Source organism: Athene noctua, chromosome 1 (assembly GCF_965140245.1).
Source record: "Athene noctua chromosome 1, bAthNoc1.hap1.1, whole genome shotgun sequence".
Classification (NCBI taxonomy): Eukaryota; Metazoa; Chordata; class Aves; order Strigiformes; family Strigidae; genus Athene; species Athene noctua.
In genome coordinates, this window is record NC_134037.1 from 179,567,860 (window position 1) to 179,592,508 (window position 24,649).

At 46.8% G+C, this 24,649-nt stretch overlaps 1 protein-coding gene across 1 annotated transcript in view; it reads right to left on the reverse strand.

Annotated features, from left to right (window-relative positions):
- RAI2 (retinoic acid induced 2) overlaps positions 1–24,251 on the reverse strand; it is a 48,247-nt gene extending 23,996 nt beyond the window's left edge. Inside the window, exon 1 of the mRNA XM_074906620.1 lies at positions 24,100–24,251. The gene's annotated coding sequence lies outside the window, so the exon portion shown is untranslated. The remainder of the gene's footprint in view (positions 1–24,099) is intronic.
- Positions 24,252–24,649: the final 398 nt, after the last annotated feature.

Genomic DNA, 24,649 nt, shown 5'->3' on the forward strand with positions numbered 1-24,649 from the left:
GTCCATGTGTGTGCACACACGTACACACATACTTATATTCTTAATATTTCTCCATCTTTCGGATCGCAGAAATACATGATACAGGAGCTGCTGCTTTATCCCAACCAAGACCCATGCAGTTGCAAGGTGCCCAACCCTTCATGTAATACATTTCTACTAATTGTACCCTCTCTCTCGACAAAATAAAATCAAGCAGAAGTACCCAGCAGAGGTTCAGTTCAACTATTTGTTATTCCAGACCTATGAAGGCGTAACTTTACCTTCAGTTTACAATGACATAATTGATGGATAAATCACTGAAGCCCTAAAACACGCAGTCCAACACTTATGTTAACTCTATTTATATTTTTCAGTCAGAGTAGAACCTGGTCAATAATTTTTTAACTAAACCTTGCTTTTCACTCATGGTTTTGCAACAGAAGTACAAAGCAGCATTTTAAGGCAGATTTCTGGCAGTTACCAGAGCCCACATGCCACCACCTACAGCATCCACAGGGCAGAAGGCTGACAGGGAAGCAAAGAATGCGAGACAGCACCAGCAAAGGAGAGAGAGGTAGAAGTGAGGAGGCAACGTGACCAGAGAGGGACAAGGATGTCCCTCTGCAAGGTGGAGCTCGGTGTCCCTGCTGACCCCCCTTGCACACCTTGTGCCCATGCATCTCTCCCGGCCATCCACAGAAGTCCTGCCCTGGTCTTTCTTCCCTTCTTCCCCATAACACTGAGGTGACCACCTCAGGGGGTCAAGAGAGTCAAAGTCCCACAGCAGGCATGGCACAGGCTCAGCAGTGCTGAGGGAGCTGAGAGCAATGGGGACAGCCTTCAGGCATGCAGACCCACAAAGCCAGCGGGTGCTGCAGCCCAGGCTGCCCACAGCACTCCTCCACGGCACAGACTCGGTGCTGGGCTGGCCTGCGAGCCGTGCCTCTGCAGCATGTCCTCCCACAGCTGTCTTGCACAACCCGCGTACCCCGGCCCTTGGGGCAGTGAGCCTCCGGGGAGACTTCTGAAAAGGGTCGGGATTATGGAGACAGCAGCAGAAGCTCCAAGGACATGCACCCATCCTCTGCAGCAGGAGAAAGAGCGAGGGCACGTCTAGCCGTGATAAATAAATGAGGCCACATCCCTATTTCTGCATGCCGCTGCGGGAGCCCACAGGGTGATCCTTTGCCTTGTCCCCCTCGATCATTGTCACGAGGAACAACAGCCAGCTCTTATCAGTAGAGACATCTCTGGGAAGGAGTGACTTGAGGACACAGTGTCCTTCCCTGGTCCCTTGAACCCCTGAGACAATTTACAATGTTGTCACTCGTGCATACTCCCTCCTCATCTGCACAGTTCTTGCCTCCAAATTTAACATATTGATTTCCAAATAAATGTCCTTTGGAACTCTTACAAGACCTTGATGATAAGCCATTTTACTGATATTCTGGTTCACTTTTCAAAATATTTGCAGGTTATAGCATAAATAGTATTTGCTTTTATCCCTTCTTTGGGAGATAACAGTTCAGTAACTTACATTACTCAGATGAAAATTTATTGGTTAGCATTGGGGAAAGCAGATCCTTTCCAAAATTAGCCTTTGACTCAGTTAGCCTTTCATAAACAAGCAATGATTTAAAAAAATTCTCAGCAGATAAGAAATGTATGCAGTCTCAGCATCAACTTGCACGAACGTTAGAAGGTGTAAGGATAACAAAGCTACATCATCCATATTTTACAGCATAAAGACCAGGGATGAAAAGCTACAGAAAACTTCCCTAATGAAATGTCAAAGCCAACTAGCTTCACTACAGCTAATCCGCAAATCTTGATGACAGTGCAGATTACCCAGCCTGCTAAACTGGCAAGCGCCCAAGGAAGCTCATCTCCCAGGGATTACACCTCCATTTAGGCTTGCCTTCCTCTGAATTATTTGGAAGAGCCCTGGAGGAAACAAGTTTCAGCTCATCTATTTCCTTCTCGGGGCTTTCAGCACACTACCCAGTCTTAGAGCATCAAGCAACAACAGCACATATACACACACACACAGAGACAGAGTCCCAAATATTGACATTACTGTGCAATAGGCCAGTCACCCGCAGATACCAGGCAGAAAGCTGCTGACAGATGCTGCACTATAAACCTCCTCAGAACCTTAAGGTTTGGCAAAGAAATCCCCTGTTCTCCATCTACACTGCCCTGACACTTAGATCCAAAACATGCCCGAAATGAGAGATTATTTTTTTCTCACACTGGCTATCTATAGAAGATCCTTTTTATAAGTCTCTGTTGCGCAGCTCCTGAATGTCAGGCCCAGCAAATCAAAACATTTTATTGTAATTTCATATTGTTTACTTTTGCAAGGCAGGATCTTGGCAGAGACGAGCGTTTCCTCCAGGGACAAGGAGGATGGGGCTGGGAGCGGGGGGAGGACGGAGAGATGGAAGGAAGCATTTTAATGCAGACTTCCTCATTGTCTGCTTTAATAGGGACCCTGGCTGAAATACAAAGGAAGAGGTAGCTAAAAAGACCTTTGCTACAAATTTAGAGGCGCCAGAGAATGGGTGTGAGGATGCACCAGGGCCAGCCTATGCAGGCAGAGACGACAGATCAGGGATGCAGCATGGCAGCAGGAAAACGCCGGCAGCCCTTGCCACCACCCCCAGCTCACCGGCCACTGTCTCCTCAGCGGGATCAGAGAAGGTCCAGGGATCCTGTCCGGGCAGGCACAGACCGAAAGGCTGTGGCTAAGAAGGCGCAGGGAAGGACAGCGTCCCCACTGCTGCTGCCACTGTGCTCCCACAGGCCCTTGCAGAGCCAGCATGGCCCCCCAACCTGGTGACTCTCCTGGCTCCTTTCCCAGACCCTCCTTCTCCCTCCCCAACCCCAAACTGTGGGCACGTTGCCCTTTGAGCAGGATGGTACCACGAGAGCGTTTCTTGCCCCATCAGGACTCTCCCTCTCTTCCAAGAAAGAGAGGAGGAGGAGGAGGTTCCTCGCACCCTGCCGGCCAGGGACACTGGAAAGCACCAGCGATCCCACCACAGGCATCTATTTTCCACTGCATGTTTCCAGGGAGATTTGACTCCCAATGTTCAAATGTTGGGGTGAGCAATATTTAAGCTGGTGAGAGCATTTAAGAGCTCCAGGTTGGGGAAATAAGTCATTTGCAACACACCACATTCACGCCCCTTGCACGTGCATGGTTTCACTTTGAGCTTGCTGCTGAAGCCACGGTCTGAGGAGGAGCCTGCAGGAGACAGATAATGCCAGGACAGCAGTATGGCCAAAAGGGATTTTATTGACTGTTTTACCCCCAACGGTCCATATCAGAGACCCAGACCTTCTTTAATCCCAGCTTCCTTGGGCTGTTTTGTACAAGACAAAGTCCTGGGGCCAGACACATGGAAGAAGCATGATGCCTTGAAGTCAGGACTTGCCCTATCTCCAGGACTGCCCGTGGTCACAGGCAGGCGGGCAGAGACAGGGAACACCCCCTGCTCCCACCACTGCCCTGCCCAGCAAACCTCGGCAGGGCCAAGCTGCTGGCTCTCTGTTGGGCACAGCAGATCTCCCTGCCCTTCGGCACCGTCTCTCTCCTCAACCTTCGTTTGGATAGAGAAAGTGGTTCACAAAGACCTTTGCACAAACTCCCGCCAACAACCACCACCTTACTACGTAAAATGATTCACTGGTGTTTAAAAATCCCACAAACAGGAGCCCTCACTGCCTTTATGACCGACTTCCCACGAAGGCACTGAGGCCAGCAATCGCTAATGCTCTGTCTGGCATCAACTCCCCGTGAATATCTCTCAGCAATAACAACTGATAGCAGAGCTCGGAGCCTACACATCATCCTCCTGTTTGTACATAAATTCCCTTTAAAAGGATTTCGGCATCCTCACGCTGCTTCTTCCCAAGCGTTCAGGCTCTTAAAGCCAAGTCAGCCAGACAGAATGGTGCCACACAACTACAAACAACACGGGACAATTTTTATTACAATACACAACACTATTATTTCTAAAAGCACTGACACTAATATGCAGCATATAAAAATACACATTCATCATAAAGAGGTTAGGTACTAATTTCTGCAGCTTAATTTTTTCTTAAGGGCACCAGCCCATTTTTCAATTAAGGCAGGATAATATTATTAATCATAAAAAATTGCTGATGTGTAAAATTGTTTCCTTTCTAGCTAGCACTGGCTAAGAAACATCAGACACGCTGCCTCTGAATTAGTCTAACTTAGTGGCAGTATGGAAGCTGTATCATCCTTTTTGGTGAGGACTCATGCTGCTCCCAGCCTTGGCTGTGGGGAAAGGCACATCCGTCTGGGAAGCGCACAGACCCACATCTCTGCTGCAAGGGGTGCACGCTGGCAGCAAGGAACCTATGGATACAGATACCCATGGAAAAGCAAACAGCGTCCACCATGGGGTAAAACAGCCAGCATCATGGGGAAGCCCCATGCCAGAAGCGTGTTTTAATGGTCTCTGTTGCCTGAGCATTTCCAGGGCACCGTGTTTCAGCACCCCCTGAAGAGAGAGATGGGGTTTCTGATCTCTTCCTCAATTTTTAGTGCTAAATTTGGCACTACTGAACTCTGGTGAAGTTGTCAGTACTTTCTCTTTGATTTTTTTCCCCCTTTCTCTGTTACTGAATGGGTTTGCCTAATCCCTGCCAAAATCACTGGGCACCTTGCCTTCAGACCAGGCCACCAAAAGCAGCTTGAATGAATTAAAAAAACAACCCAAACCCTACAGAATAGTAAGTTAGGAAGACCAAAACCTCTCCTTGCCCTGTAGAAAGCAAGGGAGACACCTGGGCTCTGGCTTGGCAGGACCTGAAAAGATGCTGCAGAGGTATGGGCATGCGAGCATCGTCCAGATGGATGGCAGCTCCCTGCCGGGGTACACCCTGGCGCCTGGTTCCTGACCCTACCCAAACTGGGGACCTCCTAGATCACTCCCAGTGCAAGTGCTCAGCACTACCTGAGGCGGACAGGAGGAGACTGGCACGTACCCGGCTCTTGCTCCTGTAGGCAGCCAGTTGTGCCCTCCAGGAGCCCTTCACGGGACTCAAGTAGAAGCACCCAAGCGAGGAGCAGTGCTGCCCCAGGCCCTTCTGTGCCAGGGCTGGGAGATGATCCTCTGACAGGTTTGCTGGGGATGACGGAGCTGGAGGAAAGCAGCCTGGCTCCTGGCGCCGCAAGTGCCTGACATGTACTTCAGTGGCACAGATCCAGACAAAATGCCTTGTCTCCAGCCATGTGTTCAACCCTCTTCCCATCTATGGGCACCTTTCCTCCCACACAACACTACGTCATATATCCCCTGACTTCTGTTGAGATTTTGCACTCCCCTGCTTACAAGACCTCCCAGGAGCAGCTCATGGCAGTTATCTCCTTTGTAGCCAATCTTTGCCCATCGCCTGGAAAACTTTTGGCACCACTCCCAATTTGTGTGCCCCCACCATTCATCTCCTCCCTCCCTGGTCTCGTTTCTCCCCTATTCTGGAAACCACATCCTCTGTATTTTTTTCCTCATAGTGACCAAACTCCCAGCTGTAGAATCCCCCTCCTGTTTTTCCCCCACATGACCAAGTCCTTTGCAGTATTCCCAGTTATCTGTAGCCTTGTGCCATTAGTTTTCTGACATCATCAAATACTTTCTTATCTGAAGCTGGTGTTATTTATACACAGATATATATAAAAGGCCATCTTCCACCATCTTATTAACTGCTGACCAAGAATAAACCACGTAAAAAGGCCAGATGTTGGGATCACCTTGGGGGGATGCCCCACCCCACGGTTGTTGCTTCTTGGCAAATACTACCAAGAGGAGCACTTTCATTCTGAAGTCTGCAGAGGCAAATCAAATAAATAGAAATTGTGAGTTTCAGCCAAAAAAATCCTTTCTGACAAGAGTCACTCCTATTCATATGACTACTCTTATTAAGATCAATGAGAACTGGAAAAAGCTGCAGGACAGAGTGTGCATGTGTCTCCTGGCTGAGATGTTCAGCTGTGTTTTTCTTTGTGAAGAGGAGAACTAATCCTGTACCACCAAAGCAATAAAATGCAGTGAGATTACTGGTCAGCAACTCACCAGATACCACTTCCAACAGTGCTATAGTTAGTAACTACTCATTGACAGTAATTGTTACAAACAACTGAATTACCAGCGAGAGATTTTCATATTATCTATACCCATATATATAAAAATACCACTTTGTACAAATCCAAAGTATGTGAGGTTAAAGCTAATGGGCTAGCTTTGTTGAGCATCTCAAAAATCAAATTAACTGCAATCAAATTCATGGCACAACTCAGGGTTCATTTCATTACTATCAGAAAATTCAATCTCTGAAATCTTACAATATTAAGCTAAAGCAATGATCTTTCCGTTAAAGTTCTTTCTTTTTTCATTTTAAGGTGAGAAAAAGCTGCGGGCCTGGGGAAGGTGGGGGTGGGGATTCCCGATGGATACTACTGAAAGCTTGGCAAACATTCAATCAATTACTCTTATATAAGGGAAAGGAAAAAAAGCATCCATTCAAACACATACTAAAATACATTTTGCAGTATAAATTCTGCGTCTTGCATCTATTTCCACATCATGCCTTTTCTTGCAAGGATTAAGTAGATATACACATGCACATATATATGCCTATACACATTTAAATTCAAAATACAAATCCATTAGGGAGCTACTTAAATCTGCTCATTGCTGCAATAACTAATCATCTTATCTCTGTGCCGTACTGTAAATAGGAGAGCCAGAAGTTCATTGCATTAAATGCAGGCATTTTCCTTGTTTTAATGAATCTGCCTTTTTGGTTTATTTTACAATAAGCACTCTTTAACCTTACTGCAAGACCTAGCTGTAGAATACTCACTGCAATTTCAGCCTCCTTTTTTATCCCTCCTCTTCAAGGATCCCAGCTAGGTCTCTCTGCGGGAGTCAAGTGTGGTTTTAATAAGGCAGATGAGGCAGAGCTTCTCAACTGCTTTTGATAGAGGTGAGGTGGTCAGCTCTTTATTGACTTTCTGCAGTACTGCAGCTATGGACCGTACAGACAATCTTGCTTTATGAGCATGCACCAGGCAGGAAATGGGCCTGGAAATTTCCAGCCGGCGGTGTTTGATGCACTGTTTGAAAAGCTGCACGATGTGCATATAAAGGAAATGAAGGAGAGCCTTTTTTGTTGTTGTTGTTGTTGCTAACCCATAAGGCTGCAGTTGCTACACGTACCTAGGAATGCCTGTTCAGGAGCCATTTTAAGAATTAATATATCTCAGCAAAAGGAAGGAAAACAACCTTGGTTATTTTGTGCATGTGAGAGAGTGCTGCGTATCAAAGATCCTTTTATAAACGCTTGGAAAAATCACATGGGAGGTAACTAGCCGCTAAACGATTTTACTGTCCCTTTCTTATGTAAGCAGTCACAGCACATACACACTGTATACAGTGCACAGCTGCGCTGATATACACACAACCTCACAAGGGGATGTGGAAAAAAGGAAGCAATCACAGGCTGGTATCATGTACTATTAAGGTTTTATTGATACCAGCACGAAGCAATTGCATCACTAATTAATGGATGCTCACAAGCCACACACATCCTTCCAATCAAGTGGCAATAAAACCAAGTAGCCTTCTTCACCCTCACACATATATTACTTCAGCTATTTACCCTCATCCCTTTCTTTTGGACTTCTGCACACACCCTCTCCCCTCACCACCCCACACTGACACTAGCAAGATATATTCCTCTGCTCCGGGATGAGGAAGATGCACACTCATGTCCCCACTCACGAGCTTCCCATGTGAGGCGGAGCGAGCCACTCCGAGCCAGGTTTGTAACTGCAGACAGGGTCCAAACTACACAGGCAGGAGGTTTGGAGCCTCCACCCCCCCACCCCCCACCCCCGCCCAAGATGTCTCCACGTATGCAGACATGAAAATAACTGTTAAAGTCAGGCTTGACATCTCTCTGTGCCTCTTTACTCCCTGCCCAAGGGAGATAATATCCTCCTGTCCCAGGAGAGCATAGTGATGGTGAGCAGATCAAAGATGGCAAGAAGGTACAGACACTTTAGTGATAGCAGCCCTACAAAAGCCAGAAGAGACTTTAGTCCCTACTAAATTACCATACCTGCACGCCTACCCACACCCGGGTGGTGCTGACTGCGCTGTGGATGCAAACACCAGCTCACAGCCAGCTGCAGCAGCATCAGCTGCAGAACCGCTCTTGTCAAGGACTGGCTGAGGAAGCCAGGTCCCACCTCCTGCTGAAGCACTGCACCCAAGTATCCAGAGCTGCATGGTATTTATCACTTCACATCTTTCTGCTAATTGCAAAGCTCTCGGGGACTCTGAAAATAAAGCTATACACACATACAAGGGTTCAAAAATCTTACAGCTATAGTGTTACTATCAGAGCATATGCCCTTACTGCATGTAAGATTTAACTATATGCTTAAATTCTACTGACTTCAGTGGGACGTAAGATTTTACCTAACTTTCATTATGTGCTTGTCTTTTCTCAATAGATAGGCTTTCCTGCACAAGAAATTTAATGTATACTAGTCATTTGTTTTATAGTTACATGGATAATATTACTTGCCTTTCCAATTACAGCACTGGGCTACTTCCACCATAGGGTATTATTTGTTACAAATAAATGGAAGAGCAGGTAAAAATTGGGGCAGGCTGCATATTTAGTTAGCTGCCTAAAAAAACATGGACAATGGTGGCCAAATGATATTGCCACACACTGCAATGTGATCCCAAATTTTTGCCTGCTAGATAAGCATCTGTGGACAGCTATAACATAGTCCTTAAAGGAAGGTGAGGAAAGGACAATAACCTATAGCACAGAACATTTCCATACTGTGTTCTTCATTTTATATTTAAAATGCAGCTACAGGGAACAGGAGTCCTGTGAAATAAGAGATGTTAGACTCTCATCACACATACACCGCTTTAATTCAGATGACCTTGCTGAATTAGGAAGCTAAATACAAGACAAATGCCCACCTTCTCTCCTGAATGCCTGTCTTGAGCAGCCTTGGTTTCGCTGGTGTTTGGCTGATCTGTTTTTCCTCCCAGTTCCCCATCTGCAGCTCCCCAAAGAGTGTTCTTACAGCAGTTCAGCTTGTTTTTTCAAATCAGATACTGCTTACTTTGTGAATCTCATGAATTTTTTTTCCTGATAGGAATTAGTGACTGCTTCACTTTAACCCTCAGACTTGGCAGAAGCTGGAGACTGGCCTGGACTTGCTGCCAGTTTGTGCTCTGGGTCTAACTCCCAGTAGGCAATAGACACTCAGGGCTTCTGGAGGGTCAAATGCAATACATAGATTTCACCAAAATTACACGCAAGTTTCACTGTTTAAAGCAGAATTTAAACAGTCAAACAATTAATGATTTAATTCTAAAGGTCTTTTTTCTGCACGTGTTTAAAATACTCTAAGAGAAGAAACAGACTGGCATTGTCTTTCAGTCTTTTGCTGGTGGCAAAGCAGATTATTGCTATCATATTCTGCAGGGGTGCTGTCAAATGCTGTTCCAGGCTATGGGCCAAAACCTACCCCCAGTCCATGTGCTCAGCTCCCACTGGCATCAATGATATCTCCACCATGGACTGACAGTAGTAAATGGGCAGAGATGTGCTGGCTGCTCAAATAGCACGATCTATGTGCTGAATAATTCATTTTAAACTGTTGCACAGATGTCAAAATGTTATTGCTGATTTCTAGCCAGCAGAATGGGCGTTTCTTCTCCCGATACGAGTGTGTCAATGCCTGCAATGCCAGAGAAGATCTGGGGGATGTCTCAGCAAGACAGCAAAGCCCATACATGGCATGCCTGAGAACATACAATTAAAATGCTCGTTATAGGCCACCTTGCGCTCTCCTTATTAGGATTTTCCTGTGGACGCACTAACTCATTGCCTCCAAAAAACGTCAGAAAAGCAGCTTAAAACATGCTGAAGTTACATGGGTTTGAGTGTATGGCCTCCAATAATCACTTCAGCTCTTTGGATTTTCTGTAAGTCCCACAGAAAGCCTCTAAGTACAAATAGCTTAAGAGTCACAGCCAAGTTTGAATAACACAATAAACTCAAACCAACAAAAAACCCCACCCCTGCCTCTGTAAATCAGAGTAAGTAGATCTATCCTACAGACTTTGTCAGCCTGGCCACTGCAAGACCCCCACGGTAGAAATCAAAGATCTCCCTCCCCTCCAGAAGCAAAGAACAGAAAAGGAGTTTTCCTGTGTTTCCCCTTTCGCTAAACCTGGAGCGGCCAATCTATTTGGCTGGGCTTAGCACCGAGATTGTCCGGGAGCTGGGCTCACCCAGCCAGGTGTTCTCCAGCTGCTGACAGCCAGCAGCCAGCTCCAGGAGCGAGGTGGGACTCCCACGTGCACGCGGGCTTGGGCGGCATCACAGGGGGTGGCTCAGGATGACAGGAAGGACGGAAGGAAAATAGGAAAGAGGCAAGAAAGCCACAGTGTTTGAATAGAGATCGGAGGCCAGGAATCTCTGACAGGAACCAAAAGAGTGAATGCACCCCATGCCAGCCCAGGTGCATCTCTGCTAGGGATGTGTCAGCTAAAAAGCACAGTTTTCCATGTTCGCACATGGGCTTTTTCATGTCAGTTGGTCTGTGTGGAAAAAGACCTAGACTTAATGAGGTCTAATTTGTTTTAAATCCATAGGTTTCTTTTTAATAATTAACAGTCCCCATCTCTCAGCAAAGCCATTCCTTACCCCTGACTACTTGCTATTAGGAATGAATTTACTGTGAAATACTGCTAAAAGGTGGAAAGCAAGTGACATAATTCAAGTTTTAATTAAAAAAAAATATATATCACACAAAGCCAGAGCTGTAGAAGCAATCATAACCGAATAAGCAAAAAAATCCCCAGCCCAACCCAATGACTACTCTCCCCAGTTACCCACTTCATTCTTTTTATGCTATGTGAATTCTTGTAATTGGTTTCTCTTACTGGATGCCCTGTGCCCAGGCCATATGTAAGGTTTTTTCTCTGCAATTCCTGGAACTAGCAAATATGCCAGCATCATTACCATGAACATTACGCACACTCACACGTGAGGGTCCAGGAACTACAATTAACACATTAAGAAATAATAACTGCCAAGGGAGCAACAGAAGATAAACAGCATGGAGCTGATGTAGCAAGAATTCTGCTTGGGGAAGGGCTGTCTCTTGGGTAACGGGCAAGGGAGAGAAATCGAAGCGCTGTGCAGCACTGCCCATTTAGCGAAGAAATCCCCAAAAGCAGTTGAACAACTGCTTGTACATTAATTTCTTGAAATTTAATTTCACTAAAAGTATTGCTGGTTTGAAACTAGATTTTGAAGGAATTTGAAGGCTCCTGTTTACAAAGAAATAATAATCATCATGTCCTGTCTGAAAGTTAAACTTGATACAGCTTTTGCCATTTGAAAAATTGTCCTGAAGTGCTGTGGGGTTGTTGGTTTTTTGTTCTGTTTTCTTAATAGAGGGCAGAAATATTTATTTCTTTTATACATATATTTTATATATATTCAAAAAAACAAAACAGAAAAAAGACTTTTTTTCTTGCTTGTTGATATCCATTTTGATGACCGCCTTTTTTTGTTTTCTTTTTCTTTTAAATTAAATTGAAAGTATTAAATTATTTTCAAAATGTTCCCAAGGATTTTTAATCAAAAAAATTCTGCAGATTCCAGTGTCTTTTATTTAAAGGTTCCAGTCTGAAAATGTTTTGTGTGAGTAGTCCTGCAGAAGCTGCCTAACAAAAGCCTGCAAGAGCATGCCCACCATTTGAATATATATTTTCACTACTGTAATGAACAGAAATCATGGACCACACTTGTGTTTTTGGATACTAGTCCTGACTTTTGCTATTGCTTTCAGCTAGACAAGCCGAAGGCCTTAATACTTTATTTTTCAACGAGATTAGAAGCTGAAGGAACACGATAGCAGAGGTGAAGCTTATGAAATGCTTTGTCTTGCGTCTCTCCCACCTTGGGGCTGCACAGCCACAGAAAACCCAGCAAAAATATTGCAATTATAACCCCTTTCCTACACTCACTTAAATCCCTGTGAAGGAAAAGGGTGGCAGACAAGGCACAGACATGAGGGTAGGATTAGCAGCCTTGATCAACCCCACCTTTTGGGGAGAGAAGGGCAAGTCCCTCTCAAGATGGGGCGATGCCTGCTACCCATCTGGGGATGCGGGTGCAGGGTTTCGGTGACAGGCGTGATCCCTCACGCTGCACCCAAGCATCGCTCATCAGTCAACTAAGACATTTCAGCAAATCACATGGCACTTTGTAAAAACATAATTGTTTTTATTTTCCAATTTTCCATGTTTTGTGTAGAGTGCTGCTGTGTTCAAGAGGAGTGAATAAAAGCATAAACAGTAAGCACCATCTGGAGAACATTCTTCCAGCACGCTGAGAAATAGCAGCCGCCTGTGCGCTACCTGCTATAAATAAATGTCATTAAAAAATGTCCAAAAAATTGTTTGTTCCTATTTGGTGGAACTGCAGCCAGATAACGTTTTCCTTAACCCTGTCTTCGGGTACCTGCCATCTTCACAACAAAAAAATAAAGATGTAGATGTTTGTTTCTCATTCCATTATGTTAATATGGGTATCACTAGCTGAATATCAACGCTACACGTTATTCTAATAACAGCAACAGAGGTTGCAACTTAAGAGAAACATGTGAACAAGACATTCAAAACCCAAATGCTTTTTAAACTGTACCAGGTTCACAATATGGTGATATCCCTCAGCCTGCTAGCAAGAGAATGGGAAAAATTATTCTTGCTCTAAACTGATAGTGTATCAGTTCGGAAGAAGGAAAAAAAAAGAAAGTCGATAATTTATTTTCAGTCTAGCACAGAGCCGCTCCGATCTCCCTCTGTGCTGACAAAATACAGACCAAGTTGGCTGTGGGGCTGTGATGAGGCTCTGTGAAGGGTCGGCGTTTGCTGTGTTTGTTTAATCACTGCAATTAGAGCTATGCAAATAATGAAATTGTTAGCTATGGTGGCCAGGCTGGGGGAAAAAAAATAAAAAGAAATGTTTGGGTTGAGCAATTTAAGAACTACTTTTTCTTTTTTTGGTAAAATGAAAAAATAAAACTGTTTTGTTTGTTCCACTTGGAGGGCAGTGAAGCCTTGAAAGAATCCATTCAGTTTGAAATGAAAAATACATTTTCACACTGGAACAAAGCATTTGAGCGTTTGACATTTTTTCCTTGTTTTTTTTGTCAGAGAAACATTTTCAGCACCCAGAAAGGGATGCTCAGCAGAGCCTATTGCTTGTTGGGGAAGGGAGGAAAGGATTTGACCATCCCTAACCTCAGACACAGCTTGGGGCTCTGCGCAGGGGCAGGGTTTAGCCCCTGAGCTTTCTCCCTTGAGGAAACCACGTCCAGCCCTTGGCTCTCCTGCCGTGGTGCTCCCCTCTGGGCAGCCCCCCACCTCAGGGAGCCCAAGGGGGGGTCTTCCCGTTCTCCCCTGCGGCATGGGGCTGGCATGCTGCCTGCCAAGGGGTGCCGGGTAGGTACAGCTACGGGAACAGCAGCATTGCCTTTTCTTGGCTACCGGCAGCCCAGCTATAGCTTACACGCCCAAGTAACCTCACTGATACTGAGCCAAAGCTTCACCCCACTTACACCCATGCCATTTTGAACCAACAGCTAATAAGGCTGGTATCAGGCCCATGGTTTTGGGAAGACACAGTTCTGATCTCAGACAAGTTAGTGAAAAAATTAAAAAGCCGACAAGAATAAAAGGACTAAATACACAGCGATTGGCCTGAAGAAGAAAAGGGTTGATGAAGCCTCAGGGGAAACGTGACCCTGGTGTGCCGGGCACCACAAGGCACATGCTCCCCTCAGAGGCAGAGCCGCTGTCTCCCTGCAAGAAGGGGTTCGGCTGCCTGCCCTGAAATGTCTTCCTTCTTTGGTGCTTCACGGGCCACTTCGGTTGGGTTTCAGGTGGGAGGAAGGTGCACACATGCCTCAAGAAGGAGGCTGAAACTACCCACAGACCTGGGAAACTGGGTACCCCCACACTGAGCACCCAGGTCTGCATGAAGCAACCACCTTGACTCTTCCACAGCTGTAACAATTTATAATTGTCTATTCAAAAAACCAACAGTGACCTAAACTCAGAATGGCCCCCTGGCCATGGTGTGGCTGTTTCCAGGGCAGCACAGCCCCTGTGGTCCTCATGAGGTCAGGATGGGCTTTGTGGTAGAACACGGGGCTGAGGCAGCCAGAGGCTGATGGAGGAGACAGCCTTAATCCTCACTGATGAACCACCAGCCACCAGTAGAAAGCAGGATTTGAAGAAATTTTAGGGTTTCTTTTTTTTTTTTTAAACCTCGGATAAGTAAGTGTCATGAAGCAATGGTAGCAAACCTGTCTAGTGAAACAACATCCACAAAAACAGGCTGGGTGCCTTGAAGGAGAGAGTGGCTACAATTCCTGAGGCACAAAATGCGTTGTCAGCCTAGCTCCCCACCATCATTTCAGGGTAAAAGTGGAAATGATGGACATAAGTCAGATTCGGTCCTTCCCTTGAGCTATGCTGCTTTCTCCAAAACCAAAGTTGTTGCACACTAGCATGTTCACACAGCAGCTCCACTAAGCCTTGCTTTCGGCTGGGACTGGCCACCGTTCCCACTGGATGCAAAGCATCATTCCCACCGTATTTTATTTTCTGTTTTCACAGGGACTCGGTGTGCCAGGAACTGTATGAATAGGGATGAGGGTACAGTCCCTTCCCTGATGAAATCATCATCTCAAACCCAGCAAGGACAGGAAATGATAACGTGGTTATGGTTCCCATTAGCCGTATTTTCCTAATATAAATATTTTAGCTACTTTTATTTACAGAGTCCACTCACACTACTTAAATGAGATACTCTGCAAAGGGATAATTAAGCTGTCTGGAAATTAAGACATTGGACTACCAATTTTGTTAGGATGATGATTTGCCTAGATGAATAAGGTTTTCCCAGACCAGGTGTGCAGGGAAGGCAGGTGGTGGGAACGTGTCTGTCTGTCTGTGCATGCACATATGCGTGTGTGTGTGTATGGGGGGGGAGGGTTGCTCTTTGTTTTGTTTTTGCCTTTGGTCAAATTCAAACAATGTGCAGTAACAAGAAGTAAATGTCATTTTCCTCCCATCCATCTTAATTTGGCATCCATTTTAAAGCTTACCTTTGACCTTTTAAAATGTTAATACACTTAAGCAGATATAAAAAACACAAAGCTCCTGGAAAAATTAATCATAGCCATATCACGATGCTAGTCTAAAAATGTAACATCAGTTGTTTCCCTCTTTAATTTCAAGAAACATTTGTCCCATGCAGCAGCAGTAACTATGCTACAATTAGCTATTATTTCCTTTTCAAACAAATATCCATGTTCAATGCTACAGAAAAACCCTATCTGCATAACCAGCACATCCTACTACAAATTTGTTTGGTTGGGTAACTGCCTAGAACCACAGAAAAGGTCCTGAAATGCGCCTGAAGAAGTCGCCTAATCCATCCCTCTGCCCCAGGCAGGACCAGCTGTATCTAAGCATTCCTGGCAGGAAACCTCATTTAGATTTCGTTAAAGTAGGAGCCTTAAATACAACTGGAAAAAAATACACAAACCAAAATATATAAATATGAAAATAATTAATATATATGCACGATGGATACAAATACGAAAATACAAAGAGACAACCCTGACCTAAATGATAACTCTCCCACCTCTGACCACTTCATACCCTTTAACCGGAGTTCAAAACAGGAAACTCTAATAAAAACACCTCCTTCCTTTCTAAAAAATAAAAGGCTGCTAGCTTGAGATCCTCAGCTCCTTGGAAATGCAGCAGCACCTCTTCTCAAGAAAAGTGGTTTCAGAAGTACCAGGTCTCAAAATATTTGGGTCTTTATGCTTCAAAGCAAAGAGCTCTTCAGTTGCACCAGAAAGAAAATAGGAAGCCAGAGTGTTGACTCACCTCTTCAGTAACCAGAGAAAATCTAAGTAGTCTGGAGCCTGTTCAGGATCAAGGGCATCCACCTCTTCTGTTGACTTAACCATTTCAGGTGGGAGGCTGTATGTATTAGGTCCCTCCAGGATGGTCATTGCACAGCTCTGCAGTTACATGCTATGAATGTGAGGATCTATGGCATACAGCCATATGCAGCTTTCACTTTCTTTTCAGTAGCATCTGATGGCATTCAGAGCTACACCCATCAATTTAATAACCTCCTTCAGAAGACAGAAAGCTATGGTGACAGCCAAAATGTATCGTAAAAGACAAGTGATCGTTTCATGGCTAAACACAGCTGCTACCCAAAGATCCAAAAAAAATCACTTGAGGACCTAAATGGCAAATCCAAACCAAAGGCAGATGCATTCCCTCAGTGAGTGGGGAAATACATCTCCTTGCAATTCCCTTCTTCCTCCTACCAACATTACTTCGGTTCCAGCACAACTGGAGCGTGGCCAAGCAGTCTTCCGCAAACTGAACACCCACTTAGGTACAACGGTGGGGGGAGATGTGAGATACCAAGCTTGGCACCACCAGCCCCATGAGAGAACGACACCCTTTCACGTACCCTGCACGCACAACGCAGAAGAGCAGAGCCCAGTTTCCTCCATCACAGAAGCCTTGTGAATCCACTCTAACCATACATAGGCCCTCCCGTAGCGAAACGGCCAGAGGCAATTCCATCCACCCCCCAGAGACCAGAGATTGATTAACAGCACATCACAGCTACAACAGCAAGGCTCTTCTGTGCGTTCCTTCTTCTAGGATACACTTGTGCAAGTATGCATGCGTGTGTCTGCCTGTATATATACATATACACTTATTCACATCTACACACTACATGCTCTCTCCAGCAGAGAGGATTCTGTGCTAAAAGGACCCTTTGCTGTCACACCAGGAGACCTGCAGGGCTGCAGACCCATGCTGCCACTGACCGTCTGGGTGAAGCACTCTGATCCAACTGCTCTCCCATGGGCGTTGTGGAAAACTCTCCCCAAGGCCAGGCATCCTATATAGTGGGTCCAACGGGCTTGGTACCTGCTGTCTCAAAGACAGATGCCCAAGACAGTAACACAGACAAGATTCTTCCAAACAAGGAATGATCCTTCTCATTTTCTTCCCTGGGAAGCACACAACACTTAGGGGGGGAGGAAAAACTACAGTAACACATATCTGTACATACATTCCTACTTCCTTCTGGCATCTCACAGCCTGGAGAGCAAGGCTCAGCCACGTGAGCAGTCCTCTTGCCCCACCTTTCTGCAGGGCAGACCTCCTGGCCAAGAGCTGCCTCCTGATGTCCAGCCCTGTCACCAAGGCTGGAGATCAGGGCATCTACTATTCAGACGGTGATGCCTGACTGCTCAGTTAGGAAAATCCTGATTAAAAAACAACGTGCTGCCCTTCCTGTTTGCTTTGCAGTGGCCTTGTGTGGATCCAGCTCTACAGCAAGCGATCCATCACCAACAACCAGAAAGATGCATGTCATACACACACAAAAATACAGCACATTTAATGTAGTTTTCCACATCTTCCATTCTCATTGCCCTTCTGCATCATCTAGTTCAATGCTCCTCAATATCTTTTCTTTAACCTTTTTATTATATATATTTTTATATATAATATATATATATATATAAAAGGACCACCTAACTATTTTTTAAAACCAAGGGCCATTTTCTGCAGTATTGTCACATAAGCTTTCAAAGACAATCAAACTTAAAAAAACCTTAAACACAATGAATATACATTTCTCACTTTGCCACTCCTGACCCTGTATTTTGGGGTTTCTGCTTACATGCAACAGAATGCACATGTGCCATTGTTACATGCATGCAACTGGTTTATTTACCATCTTCTGATATTCATGAACTATAAGTTAAATAACACTCCTCTATCAAGCTAATTAGTTTATTCACTAACCATGGATGATTAACTGATGAGGTACGAAAAGTCGCTATTGTCTGAGTCAGTCACCAAGTAACTAACTTGGCCATTCAACCAGGGAGAAGTTTTCTTCTCTGAAAGGTGACAAGTAGCTATGTAATGACTTCTATTATTTTCTCAATAAACTCAGAGAAAATAGGACACTGCAGCTAGAAAAACACAGAAAGAGAAATTAGCTGCTACTGTCATTAAGGATTCAGAGGCTGAAAAAGAACAGTTGGTGCACTGCAGCTGGAGAGGCTTTTTGGAATAAAGTGATTATTCTCTGGCCATTAACGAATTATTTTTTGCTGGAATGTAAGACCTGCACTCCTCCAAATAACCTGGCTTTGCCATGAGAAGCATGCCATCTGCTGAGGTAGGCAAGAGCCACTGTCCTCTTGGCCCTCCTGGTGGCCACTGCACCTCTCCCATATCTTTGTTGCCATGACATAAGAAAAGTAGAGAAATAATTAAAAGCTTGAAGCTCAAGCAGATGCTGGAGGAGAAACTGGTCTTCAAAACTAGCCTGCCCAACTGAATTTGGAGCTACAGCCTATGATGTTCAGGGGGTGCACCACCAAAGCTCAATATGGTGTTGCAGCAAATTTCCTTCACCTCTCTTGTCTGTCAGAGCTCGCCCCCAATCACTGGCCCAAAAATAGCAAGATATTTATGGATGTGGTCAGTCCTGGGGCTTGTTATGAGATCTTTGCACCTGCCATGGGGAAAGCAGGGGGGAACCCAGATCCAAGCCCATCTTGCCCTTCAAGCCAACAGCAGCCACCTTCCTCTGCTACAGTGGCTTCTCTCTAGACACTTTAAGACTAGTGCAAGCAATACAGGGACCTGGAAGCCACTAAGCTGAAGGACACTTTTTCTGAAGAGGGTGAAGGGGACAGGAGACCTGTCCCAGGCTCTTTGGTAATTCTTGAGAACACTTAACCCTATACCCAATGTCTCAAAGAAGCATTTCCAAACAACTGCATGCCCAGATGGAGATCAGTGACAAGTGGTGTCACTTAGGGGTCCGTACTGTGACCAGTACTGTTTAATATCTTCATCAATGACAGACAGTGGGATCAAGTATACCCTCAGCAAGTTTGCAGACAACACCAAGCTGAGTGGTGCGGTTGACAGGCCTGAGGGATGGGACGCTATCCAGAGAGACCTGGACAAGCTTGAGAAGTGGGCCCATGTGAGCCTCATGAGATTAATAAGATTCAACCATGTCAAGTGCAAGGTCCTACACAGGGGTCGGGGTAACCCCCAATATCAGTACAGGCTGGGGGATGAAAAGACTGAGAGCAGCCCTGCGGAGAAGGACTTGGGGGTACTGGAGGATGAAAAGCTGGACATGAGCCAGCCGTATGCACTCACAGCCCAGAAAGCCAACCATATCCTGGGCTGCATCAAAAGAAGTGTGGCCAGCAGGACAAGGGAGGGGATTCTCCCTCTCTACTCTGCCCTGGTGACACCCCACCTGGAGTACTGTGTCCAGCTCTGGTGACCCCAACATAAGAACATGGACCCATTGGAACAGGTCCAGAGGAGGGCCACAAAAATGATCAGAGGGCTGGGACACCTCTCCTATGAGGAAAGGCTGAGAGAGCTGTGGTGGTTTAGCCTGGAGAAGAGAATGCTCTGGAGAGACCTTATTGTGGCCTTTCAATACTTGAAAGAAAGATGGGGGAAAACTTTTTAGTAGGACCTGTTGCAGTAGGACAAGAAGTAATGGTTTTAAACTAAAATAGGGTAGATCCAGACTAGATATAAGGCAGAAATTTTTTACAATGAGTGTGGTGAAACACTGGAACAGGTTGCCCAGAGAGGTGGTAGATGTCCCATCTCTGGAAACATTCAAGATCAGGTTGGACAGGGCTCTGAGCAACCTGATCTAGTTGGAGATGTCCCTGCCCATTGCAGGTGAGGTTGGACTAGACGATCTTTAAAGGTCCCTTCCAAACCAAACCATTCTGTGATTCTATTAACTAGCAAAAATAAAAGGGTACTGGAAACAAGTTCAGCTCAGAGGGGTCCAGTCACTCGCACCCAAAGCCACTTGAGTGTGGAGTGGCAGCTGCTGCAGGGGTCCCCCAGGACACCCAGCCACCCACGGAACTGGCAAAATCCCACAGACATGACCCTGTAAACTCATCCCACACATGTTACAGCACTGCTCTGCGCATTAAAGGACAGCATGGATAGACCTGTTTCAGAAAGAAAAAGGAACAGGAAAGCCACTACCAAGCAATGTTATATCACCTGGCAGAGCAGCTCCTCCACAGAGTGGCCTATTTATGGAGCTGCTCAGTGCCCTGGCAGGAATGGGCAATATTGCAAACCCAGGAATGGAATTCCTGAGGAGAATGGACACAGGTTAAAAACAATCCCTGCAGCCTAGGACCTCTCATACAGTCACCTCCTTTTTGAAATCTATAGTCCGCTGGGAGAATTTAGGCCTAGGGCTTTGAACAAAAAATAAGGAAAACTTTTTCTTCCTTAAGACAGTCTATGAAACCCAAGGAATGCTTAAAAGTGTTTTACAGTATTGTTATTCTGTAGATGCCATTTCTGGAGGTGTGACCCCACACAGCTTGATCTTAAAGTCATTCGTGGCTAGCACCACATATCACCAACCGACTCCTTCCATTCAAAATAAAATAATAAAAAAAAAAAAGCAAGTACCCCCATAAATCATTCATCCACCCCAGTTTCATAACAAGAATATTTGTCAGCTCCCATTTTGCTTCCCTTTCTCCAGCTGCCTGCTCTACAAAGCCACCATTTCAGCTGCCTGTGCATACAGACTGGCGGGCACACTGCACCACAACAGCTCCTGCATCTCCATCCTCCTGCCTGTGGACAGGATAGCCACCCCTGTTCCCCAAACCATCGCCCACATCGCCAGAGATTTTTCAGGATTTGTTCTTTTTTAAATGTATATTTATTTTTATCAGTAGCTCTGGGGCACCCATCAGATGTACTTAGCTCCTGTAACAATCACGTGATTTATGTAGAAGTAATTGGGGTTAAACTATCTGCCACATCAAACTCTTCACATTTGGCCCCATCGTTAGGACCTAGAAACATCTGAAATAAATAAAGCCATGTGTCATTTAACAGGGTCTGGGCTTAATTAGGATCATTCTGGATTTTATGGGAGAAATCTTGTACTGCCAGCTTTATGTGGCTAGTCCATCACTTACAAGGTTATCTGCTTTTTTTTTCTTTAGTACCTACATCAAAATATTTCTACTTGCACACAGCTTTTCTTTTTCTTTTTTTTTTTTTTTTTTAATCCTCCAACCAGCCGGATGACAACCACTCCTTATCTTTGGCTGTCTTCCATGCTAAAATAAGAATGCTGTTGTTATGCCCAGGGAGCTGCACCCTTCCACCTCCATTCCCTCCCGATGTGCACACAGCTGGCTGCGTAGGAACGCCCGAGGTGCCATTTTCTGGCCATTTTTCTGTGATGCTGTTGCAATTTACCCTCTAGCTACGATTTGTATTTCTAAATCACACTGGGCCTCTCTCGTGCCGTGGATTTCACAAACCTCAAGTGACAGACAGTCTCTGTCCTGAAGAGCTGGTGATACTCAGCTCATCGTCACTGCCACTGCTTCCCTGTCTTGACGTAGGCTAGCCGACACGAGGGCAAGCATGCAGCCAAACACCGCTTGAGCGATGCCGGGCGATTTGATTAGCAGCAGAGGATGACTGGATTAGAAGAGGGATACGATTTGAGATTGATGAGTCGTTGTGAGGCTGCTATGTCTGTATTACTGGCTCCAGCAGCAGCATTTGAATGTCAAATTGTATCCCCTCAGAGCAGCTAGCTACCACCTTCGGACTGCTGTGCGCAAGGCACTTGGGAAAGGTAAAGGGCTTGAGTTAGGGTTTGAACTGACAGCCCCGTATAGGTGAGCCCTTGGCAGGTCACGGGCAAAGATGAGGAGAGGGGAGGCAAGGAAACATGAAATGATTTGCCCAAAGCTACACCGGCAATTTGTGACAGAAACGGGAGCCAGATTTTCTAAAAAAAATGAGTTCCTCACGCAGGAGATGAGCCAGCCGCCTTTGTTACATGCAAATGCATTTTTTCCCTGTAATTCACACCGCTGCAGGCTCTGCACAGCAAATGCCAGCTTCCCGAAGTTGTAGCGTGTTCAGCATGACCTGCTCATCACACACGTCATGCCCGCTACATGACTAGCTCTGTTCTCCAGCCTGCGCTTGCAATGCAATCCACGCACATTGCAAAAGCTTATCACTTGCAGTTTTTGGTAGGATGTGATCAGGACCCTGCAAAACCCATCACTGGGGTGATTCCCGGTCTGACCTGGATAGCTCCGGCTACTAGAGCGCCTCCAGAATTTAATGTACACACGGAAACTCAGCATCACTTTCCAGTTAATTCAAGCAGTTATCCCCTCTTCAAATTTGGCTTCAATCATCTCTCAAGGTGAAAGAGATTTCAGCGTCTCCACGAGAGTCCCATTGGAGCTTATCACAGAAATGCTACAAAATTCATCAGAGACGCCAAGGACAAAATAGTGAGGGTGCATTAATTGAACAGGCTGCTCCAGCAGAGCTGTGCAGGAAAACGCGCAGGCTACCAGCAGCCTCCTGGACTAGTTACTGTAGTTACATCTGATTAGCCAGGGCCACTCACTCAGAGTCATGAAAAGGAAGGAGAGGCTTTTCCGAATTTACATCTTAAAAAAATGCAAGTGTGCTGCTTTTCCGTCCTATACTAGCGTTATGCCCTAAACATTCCAATCAGTAGCATATTTGTGAGGAAATCTTTACTTTTAACGTTAAGTCAATTGGCTAGTGATAAATGACACGAAAGGTTACTCAGAAAAAATAAAAATATTTCCTCAGCAAGTTCAAATGGAAAATAGCTGAAGAATTAATGGGCAACCAGATACTCTTTCCTCTTTAACAATACATCCCCATCAGACAATATATATATTTTGAACCCTGCATTTTAAGCATTATTTTTAAAAAAGACTTCTGGTGGAGAATGGCATGTGAGAAAACTAACATCAGCAGCGGTGACCAAATCAAAGCCAAACCGATCTCTTAAAAAAGGGGGGAAAAAAAGAGAGAGCAGGAGGCGACTAACCGCCCGGCGACCGCTGCCCAGGGCGCCCGCAGCACCTCCCCCGAGGGGTGTAGAAGAACTTCTGGGGCACGACACTCCGCCGAGGCACCCACGGCCACGCACGCCCGGAGCGCCGCGACGCCGGCGCAGATGACCCCACGGCCCGTCACAGCCTCGGCCAGAAAAAGCCATTACGGGGGACGCAGGTGACAGTTCATCCTCCTGGCAGCCGACAAGCCGGGCGACAGCGGCATGAATTTCTGCCCCAACTTCGGAGGGGTAAACCCTCCTCCCCCTTCCTCCTCCTCTTCCTCGCTTGTGACCGGCTACGAGAGGGACCCCGAATCATCCCATTCCCGCCCATCTTGAAACCCACCCTTATTTTTAACCTCATTCTTCCAGAGCGGGGACCCGGACGCTTAAAGCCGCTGTGACCCTCCGTGTTTTGTTTCCCGTGGGGCAGCGGAGCCACAAGACGAGATGGGAGGGGGGGGGGGGGGGGGGGGGAGGTGGCCGCGGCACACGCCGCTCCTCCCCGCGCACCCACGGGCGTGATTTTGGAGAAGTTGCGCAGGCAGGAGAAGGAGGAGGAGGAGGAATAGGGGGTGGGGGGTGTTGGCGACTCTTGCCCGTGCGGTCACGGTCTCGCCCGGTCCCTCTCCCCGCCTCGGTCCTCCGCCCCCCCTCCGCCGCAGCCCCACTGCCGGGACAACCCGCACAAAGCCGCCGCCGCCGGGGTCTCGCTGCGCCCGCTCGGCGCCACCAGAAACAATAGTCACGGGCCGAAACGGGGACCGCGGAACCGCCGCCGCCCTCCCCCGCGGTAACCGCAGAGCCCGGCCGCGGGTGAGAAAAGGCCGGGGGAGGTGTGGGTGGGAGGGGGGGGGTGGTTGGGGGTTGGATTCCCGCAAAACGCCGCCGCCCCGGCCAACCTGTCACCGCTCCGCCCGCCCGGGGTTTGTCGGTGCGCAGCCGCTCCGCGACACCTACCTCCGGTGGAGGGTGCGGCAGCCCCTAGCTGGGCTCCATGGGGGCCGCAGCCGCCGCCCGCCTCTGTCAACCCCGGACGCCGCCGCCGCCGCCGGGGACGCGCCGCCCTGCCCTGCCCGGTACCGCGTCCCGCTCCCCCCCGCGCCGGGCGGGGCGGGGGGCGGGGCGTGTAGGCCCCGCCCCAAGCCCCGCCCAGCAGCGTTCGCCCCGCCCCCTAGCCGGCTCTTCCCCACCCCACCCCCCCGCGCCCCCACGACGTGGGGGCGCGGGGGGGTGGGGTGGGGACCCCTGAAGGTCCCACGTAGCCTCCCCAGCCTTGGCGGGAACAACCCCCGAGGATGCTGCAGCGTCATCCTCGTGAATAAACCTCACGGGGGGTTTTGCTGCCTGCTTGGCTTGAAGTTTTGACCTTGCCTCCTCTGCCGCTAGCTCAGATTGATTCCCAATTTCTTATTTATTGCCCCCCGCCGCTTTCCCCTCTTTTAAAATCTTTTCCCCTCTCTCTTTTCCACCCTTGTCCCTGTTTTCCCGTTAAGACTCTGATTAGCCC